The sequence below is a fragment of the Drosophila hydei genome, unplaced genomic scaffold (assembly GCF_003285905.1).
Source record: "Drosophila hydei strain 15085-1641.00,03,60 unplaced genomic scaffold, DhydRS2 tig00000063-arrow-pilon, whole genome shotgun sequence".
Classification (NCBI taxonomy): domain Eukaryota; kingdom Metazoa; phylum Arthropoda; class Insecta; order Diptera; family Drosophilidae; genus Drosophila; species Drosophila hydei.
Genome location: NW_022045657.1, coordinates 2,011,657 through 2,019,853, shown reverse-complemented (window position 1 = coordinate 2,019,853; position 8,197 = coordinate 2,011,657).

The following is an 8,197-nucleotide window of genomic DNA, read 5'->3' as shown; positions in this document are numbered from 1 at the left end:
TGCTGGAGACTTGAGAGTTTTTGTATATTTTGTATTTTGGATACACAAAAAATCTCTTTGTATCTGGCCTATGGTATCTGGAAGCCATAATTATGCACTAAAAATATCACTATTCAAAATTATTTAAAATGTATACAAATAATGCTCTTTTTTAATTCTGTTTCTAATTGCCTAGTCCAAATATATAAATATTATATTATTTATATACAATTCTGAACTGGTCACAGCTTGGCGCTGTAGAGCCTGTAGAGACAACCTGCTCGCATTTGGTGTGCGTAACCTGGTTAATTTGTTGATTCCTCATAATTACAAGATTTACAAAGCTGACATAGCGAAATTTTAATTAGAGTTGAGTATTTGCAGCATTTTCTATGCTTGCTCCAACCGAGTTAAATGCATTTCCCAGGTTTCACCTCTCTGCGCGCTACTCTAAGGATTTCCACGACATTTTCCTGTCACTTATTTAATTATAATTTAATTTTTTTGCTGCGTTTTCTGCGTCAGCAGGGCGAACCCTTTTTTTTATCATTTTCCTCTCTCTTTTTCTTTGCACATCAGTATTTTCATTAATTTATGCAGCACAGTGTGAAACATTCTTGTTGTTGTTGCTGTTGTGCTAGAAAATGCATCGCATAAACTGTGTGGAAAATGTTGTGGAAAATGTGCGCAGCGAACGAAGCGAGCGCCAAATTAATGAGTTGTAATAGCAAAACAATTTTGAAAACAATCAACGCTGCGGCAGCCAAACAATAATTTACAAAGTAATTAAAAAACCAGAAGAAAAGAAAAGAAAAAGAAAAACAGACAGAAAAACTTAATTTCAATTCACAAAGTGGCGAAAGTGCTCAAGAAATATGCGCAAGCATAAATAATCTGAAAATAAACGAGAGTAAATGAAAAAATTTATTTGAAATGAGATGAAATAAAGGAACAGAACAGCAACAAAAATTAAACTAAAATATAAACATTTATAAGTTGAAACATAATAAAATATTAAGCAAATATCAAAATCAATACCAAAACTATTTTGAGCGAGAAAGCAAATCTAGATTCGTATTTGTTAATGAATCATTTAGCTGTAGCTTAAAAAATAAATAAATATATATTAAATATAATTTCAGCTTAAGTTTTTATTCTTTTCAGAAGAAACTCTTGGAGAAGTTGATCTATAAAGCTGCCCAAAGACTTCATGAATAATAAAAATAATAATTATATTACAAATGAGATTTATGTTCGTATCTCTGCCTTAGTTGGGGGCGGTGCTTTGGCGGAGGAAGCGGGGGCGTGTTGGGGAAGTGTGTGGCATTTGCTGCGGGTGTTGCAGACGTTTCCCAAATGCCATAAATAAAAGGTCTGAAAATAAATAACCGCCGAAATGAACACTAATGAGTTTTCTGTAATTTGTAAAAATAAAAAAAAAAAAAACAGAAATGAAATTATCAATTAAATAACGCTAAAAAGGCAACTCTCTCTGTCTATGTAATGTTTTGAAGTTTAACTGCGCAATTTTGCGGTGGGCACAAAGAAACGCCCCTTTTCCATAAGGAGGTTCTTTTGCGCGCCAAACAAACAATCAGAGCTGATTTAAAAACATCTTGTAAGTACAGCCAATACACTTTAAAAAATGTCAGCTATGTACTAAAAAATAATTAGTAAAAAGAAGCACTAGTCGAAAAAAAAAAACAATAAAAACCATGAAAAACATAGTCAAAGTATCGATTTTTATCGATAATACAATAGTAAGAAAATTATGATATAAGAAAATATACATATTTAAGTTTCCAGGTATTCAGCATTAGTATCTTAAGAGATTGCATGATAGACAGAGGCACAGGACTAGATACTGATCATGAATATATATGGCATCTGCCACGACTCATGGCGACTGAATAGACAAAGTCAGTGATCAGATTCAGATCAGACTCAGTTTAAAAGTTCGTTCATTAAAATTTGTAAATTCCAAATATTATGAAAAGCTTTATCAAATTCCTTTTAAAATTTATTCTATTTATTTTTTAATATTTTAAATTAAGTTTTTCTTGGATAGTAAATAAAATGTTATTAAAATTTTGAAATATTTTTTAATTTTTAATTAATTTTGGTATTTATAGGCAGGACGTTTCTCTGCGTGTACCCTATATGATATGCTTATTTAGTTGCTGTGTGTGTAGTTAATGAAGCGGAAATGCAAATCGCAGAACTTGGGCCAGGGCAGGGGCCGTTGCCGGGGCCAATTGTTCACTTACCGTCCGAACAAATATGCAGCGAGTGCCGCGAAACGTCAACGCCGATGTCGTCTAGAACTGGCCTGGTAGTGGGTCCATTGTTCTACACGCATAACATTTCAATACAAACAACAGAAGAGAGCCAGAGAGAGAAGCAGAGAAGTCGCTAAGCAACTGCGTGCTGCTGCGCTTTTGTTTGTTTGCATTCGCTTTTTATGAACTCTCTCGGGCCCTCACTTTGGAGTGCGAAAAAAATCAAATACAAAAGCCTCGTGACGACTCCGAAACAAACGAAAATAGTCAGAAAATATTGTGTATTGTGATCGACTGTTTGCGTGTGTGTTGTGTAGCATTAGTCGCAGCTCATTGCCTGCCAAAGGAACTATTAAACATATATAACCGCACAAGTTTTACGATTACTTTTGGATTAGAGAACTGTCAAATGTCAAAGGTTAGGCAGGGGGCAAATGGATTGGCATTATATAACAACAATAGCTCAGATTCGTTAAAAAACATGCCTTTGTTTCATTATTATTATTGAATATTCCATTAGGGCACTAATGACTGCTAAGGTCATAACAGTCTTCTAGATTCTTTATCTTATCCACATTAAACTCTATAAAATCTTAAAAATCATAAGTATTTAGAACATGTCCCTATCGACTAAACGTTAAGGAATTGTTGTTATTATTATTAGCAAATACTCAACATATCAAGCATAATTCCAAGTTCAATCCATTCAATGCAGATTTGTTATTAATAATTTTCTTGAATAAGCAACAAAATTCAACCCAACAGGAGATCTCTATGCGTCCCATTAGAGGAGGCAAAGCCATCTGCTAATAGAGTTAACACATTGAAATGACTCTATAATAAGGCGCAAATACGAAAAACCCCGAGAAATTATAATGAAAAATGTGGCAACATAAAGGCGAAAATGGAAAACAAATCGCCCATCAAAGGACACGAAGTCGGACTCGAAATGCAAACAGATGTAAATCCGAGCGTAAAACCCAATAACCAAAATCGGTTCAACAAGCCGAGGCCGAGGCCAGGAAAGTGGCCTGAAAGACAGCAGGCGTAAAATGAAAAGCACGGCATGAGGCATGAGGCATGTAACAAGAGTCGACGAGTCAGCGGGGGCGGGTAGCATAGGTCAAGTACAACTGCATTAGGACAACATGCGTTCGACCTCAAATAAAAATGGTTTTTATGATGTTGGCCCGAACGGAAATGCGAACAGTTGGCGGGGCTTTAAAGCGGGCCCAAAAGGACAACGCGTGCCAAAGGTGCGAACGGAAGTGAGTGCCAATTGTTTCTTGGTCATTTGCCCAAAAGGCATCCTAGCTAAAAGCAGCTGGTCGACTGCGACCCCCCTGCACGAGCTATACTTGTGAATGGACCAATTATGCAATCAAAGTTGGACAAGTTCTGCGAATCTGTGGCCAAAAGGATTCACATGGATAGCGAGAAATATGTATGAAAATCTACTTTTAGATGATGAAATGATGAAATGAAAGGAAGAGCTAAATTAAAAACTAAACTAATAAATAGAAAAGTGTATGAAGAGCTCATAAAGTATTCTATTTAATTCATCTATTTTAATAGATGCCAAGTCTATGCTTAAGAATTTAAAAAAAGGCTTAGAAATAATAGCTATATGATCAACTCATTTGCAGCGCACTTAAATTGCCAACAGCTATATTTAGCGGAAAAGGAGCTAAGAGCACAACACTGAGGGCCGTGCAATTTGGTCTCTAATTTTTGCAGCTTTGCAGCCCTTTTTGTTTGCCCAGCCCTGTTGCGCTTACTCCCTCGCTCTCCCTGCCACTCTCTCGCTCTCTCTTTCGCTCCTTCATTGTTGTCTCTGTGTAATTTTTACCGTTGCGCTGCGCCTGTCATCATTTCTCATCGTTGCTTTTGTTTCCTTGTAATTTGTCACCGCTGGAGCTCATTTCTGCGGCGTAATTTGTTTGCAACTCATTTCGGATTTATTCCCTTCCCTGGCAGGCCCCCGTTCAGCGCTCACTCCACATATTCACACCTTTTCCCCTTGCTGGATCACCTTGTCTCAGTTTTTAGTGCCTTTGTTGTTTTCTGGTCTCGCTTTGATGCATTTAATTAAAATTATTACAGCTTGTAATAGGGCAAGGCTTGAGTGAGCTGGGAGCGTTCACAATTGAATCATTTCCATTGCAATTTTCATTAATTATAAGTAATAAATTTTGTTAACATCATATATATGCTATGTACAAATTGTGAATACATTAACCTAAATATCAAAATTTTTATAAATGTGAAGAAGAATTTATTAAATTAGACCTCTATATGTATTTTTGGGTCTTGGTGATTGTCTTCAAATTCTCCATTTTAAAATAGAAGAATCTTTGATATATGCAACGAACCAAAAGTTTATTAATTTTAGGAAATGTTTTTAATAAACACATTTTGTGTTATTTTAAACGCATGCTCTCAACTATTTCAGGGCCTCCCGCAAGCAACAGACTCAACTAAAACTCTTTTTTTTTCTTAACTAAAAAATAGCGTCCACTCTCTTCACTGCCAAGTCAGGCATATCAACAATCTCAGCTTATATGTGCGTAAAGCCACTTCAGAAAACTAATTTTTGAGCATTAGAAAGGGTCGGAATGTATAATACTCGATATTGCTGTGTCTGTAGCTATTGTGATCGAGCATGACTTTGCTTTGAAAACATATTTGTAACGGCAAAAGCCGACAATGAATCAACAACAAAAGCGACAGGCAGACAGAGGGAGAGAGAGCGAGAGAGCGAGAGCAACATAATACAAGTACACGCACTTCTAAACGCAATTACATGCATGCGCTGAACTTTGAATGAATTCAAAATGATGAAAGGTACGCATTATATACGTAATACATACATACATATATGTATATGAATATATTATATAGAACGCAACATTTTTTTGACTAGGGCGCAACTATGGCATTTTTTTTTTTTTGGCTTCTTCGCTTTAGCACTTTTCAGCCGCGCCCCAGGTGAAAAAAAACGCAACAACAACTGTAATGAAACGACTGCTGCTGCTGCTGCACTCACTCTCATGCGCTACTTTACGCTCTCGCATTCATTTGCTCTCCCTCTTGCTCTCTCGCTCGTTGCTGCACTCGTGCCTGCAGCGCTGCTTTTCAGCAAACGCCATTGGGGGTTTGGCATTGAGCCTACGCATGGCACAGCCTCGTGCTCGCTCTCGCATGTGAGCTGAGTGCACTGCTCTCTCTCTTTCTGCGTGCGTGTATGTGTGTGCGTTCGGCTTTCTATGCGTTTCCCTTTATTAGTTTGTCTAATTGCTTTTGGCAACTATTATTACTGATGTTGTTGTTGTTGCTTTTGGCTTGTCGGTTTGTCAGCGCAAAAAGTATCACAGATGTCATGTTTAGAGCCCGCCACTGACCGTTGCCGGGGCACAGCCCGATCCCCGGGTGGCCCGAGCCATTGCCTTTGCCTTTGATTTGACTCTTCACATTTGGGTGTGTATGTGTGTGTGTTGTTGTTGTTGTTGTCATGGGCCCTGCTCCTGGCCGGAGTAGAGCTCTATTCGCTTATAAAATACTCTTTTTAATAAAACGTTGTTTAAGAAGGCGTGAAATTTCGCTGTTGCAGCACTTCCGTCGATCACACGCTGCGATTTGCGTCATTGCGAGCGCGTTTTCAATTTTTGGGAGGGAGGTTGGGCAAATGCATATTTTCTATTTTTCTGTTTTATTAAATTTTCAAATACAATGTTTAATAATTTGTTAGACCAAGCACAGCTGTCATGACTACATAAAGAACTTGGTTCATTTCATCCAATAATTTTTGCGATTTTCTGTCAAGGATTTAGAGAGCTTTTGTGAGTCAAGTTTATTTAAAATTTTTATTAAATAATATACACATATTGTTATGGTTAGTTTTCATTAGTTTACGCATTTTCCCTACGGGTTTCTCCATTGCTTCTTCACTTTTCTGATTTTCCATACTGCACCTAACCCGAGTCTATTAATCCTCAAGTTAGTTTATGGTCCTGGTCCAGCGGGCTCACAGCAGTTGCGGCTCCCACATCTACTTTATAGCCACTTTGCTGGCCTCCACACTATTTTTTATGCTTTATAGTTCGAGTAACGTTATTTATCATTCGCCTGTGTAATTTTTCATATGAAAAACTTTCAGTCCTCGTACGCTTTAGCTGGACTCGCACGCATTCGAGGCTGTGACCAGGAAGACCACAATGCTGCCTGCGGCCTGCAGAAATACTTCAGCTGCTTTGGTTTTTTGACATTTATTTCAGCTCAAAGGGAAAAGGAAAACAATAAAAATTGTAGCAATAACAACAATAACAACAACAAAAACGACACGCAGAAGAGGAAGAACGTGCGATATTATTAATTTTACTTTATTCGAGGCGGCGCTCGCATTCCTCGGATAGTAGGAACGAGCGCCAGGGGCCATCCATCGCCATGGATCCCAACCCATATAGAGCCCGACCCTGGGCAAGTGTATGTCCGCTTGTATGTGTGGGTGTGTGTGTAGGAGTTACGTTTTGGCCACCTTCGCGTGTCCATTGGTTATAACTCAAAACACATTGAGGACTCAGACGGGCGCACGTTGAAATAAATATAAATGTCAAAACTGAGTGGAGTTTTCGGTGCGAGTAAAACATATAAAAAACAAAAGATAACCGAAAAAAAAGAATGAAGAAGAATAACGAATACTATAAATGAAACGTTGCACTTGGCCAACAAATGAATCATCCGCTTGCTCGATGTGGACACTGTGCGTGAGAATCGACCAACTGCCGGGTGGCAAGCTCAAAGTTATAAAGATTTCAAAATGATTCAGTTGCAGACATCAAATAAAGAGCCTTGCTTTGAACTTGTCAAGCTAAACAAGATATATACATATGTGGTATATATATTAGAAATATAAACTCAATTTTGCTATGGATTGCTATGAAAATTAAGAGAGGTCTTTAATATTATACAATGCAATTAATCTAGCCAAGTTTATGGTTGCATATATTTTATATATAACATAATATCCATGCACCTTTCTAGCTTCAACTGACACAAAATGCTGCAAAGATTCAGCTAACATATCATAGAAGATAGACACAACTCTAGTAAAGATCTGTTTTTAGCTACTTAAAAATCTTTATCAAGAAATAATATAAAATATAGAAATATAATAAAAACTATATTGTTAAAAACATATTCTGTGTGCAAAGGGCCAAAATGGAAAGTGAATTTAAAATATAAATTCTGCCCTAAGAATGTCAGCTGAGGGCTTAGCACTCACTGTTAAGAGACTAGAATTAACCTTGGCTAACTTAGCTTTGACTGCAAAGTAACTAAATACTAGTTAGACATCAATAAACACGCATTATAACTAAATAAAGTTAATGAATTAAGTTGGCATCACTTAGTGAGTGAAATACTCTCAATTTTACATTGAGGCTGAAGAGAGTGTAAAACACTAAAAGTTAAATTTTCTGGCATTCCACAAAAGCAAAAAACAATCTATTAGAGTCATATGAGCAAGGACCACCAACTGCGAGTGAGTTCTGCTCTCAGTGTTGGCCGCCATCAATCTTGCAGCATTACACGACCAACAACTGATCGTTTTTGGTCTTGGTTTGGTTTTTGGCAAAGCTTATCATCATTTGACTTAAGATCATAATGTCTGGGAGCACGATAATAGCCGGCGTCTTATGGGACGGCGCTATATGGCGCCTGTCGTTTTAAATCGAAATACAATCATAAATAATACAAACACCAGCCGAACACAAAATATACACAAACAAATATATGTATATATATATAAATATATATATATATATATATATATATAGGTATTCATATATATTTGTGTTTTTCTCTCTCAATATTTATTAATGACGCACAAAAAGATTTAAGCGCAACGGGCCACTTTTTATGTGGCCAAAAACTGCAGGGAA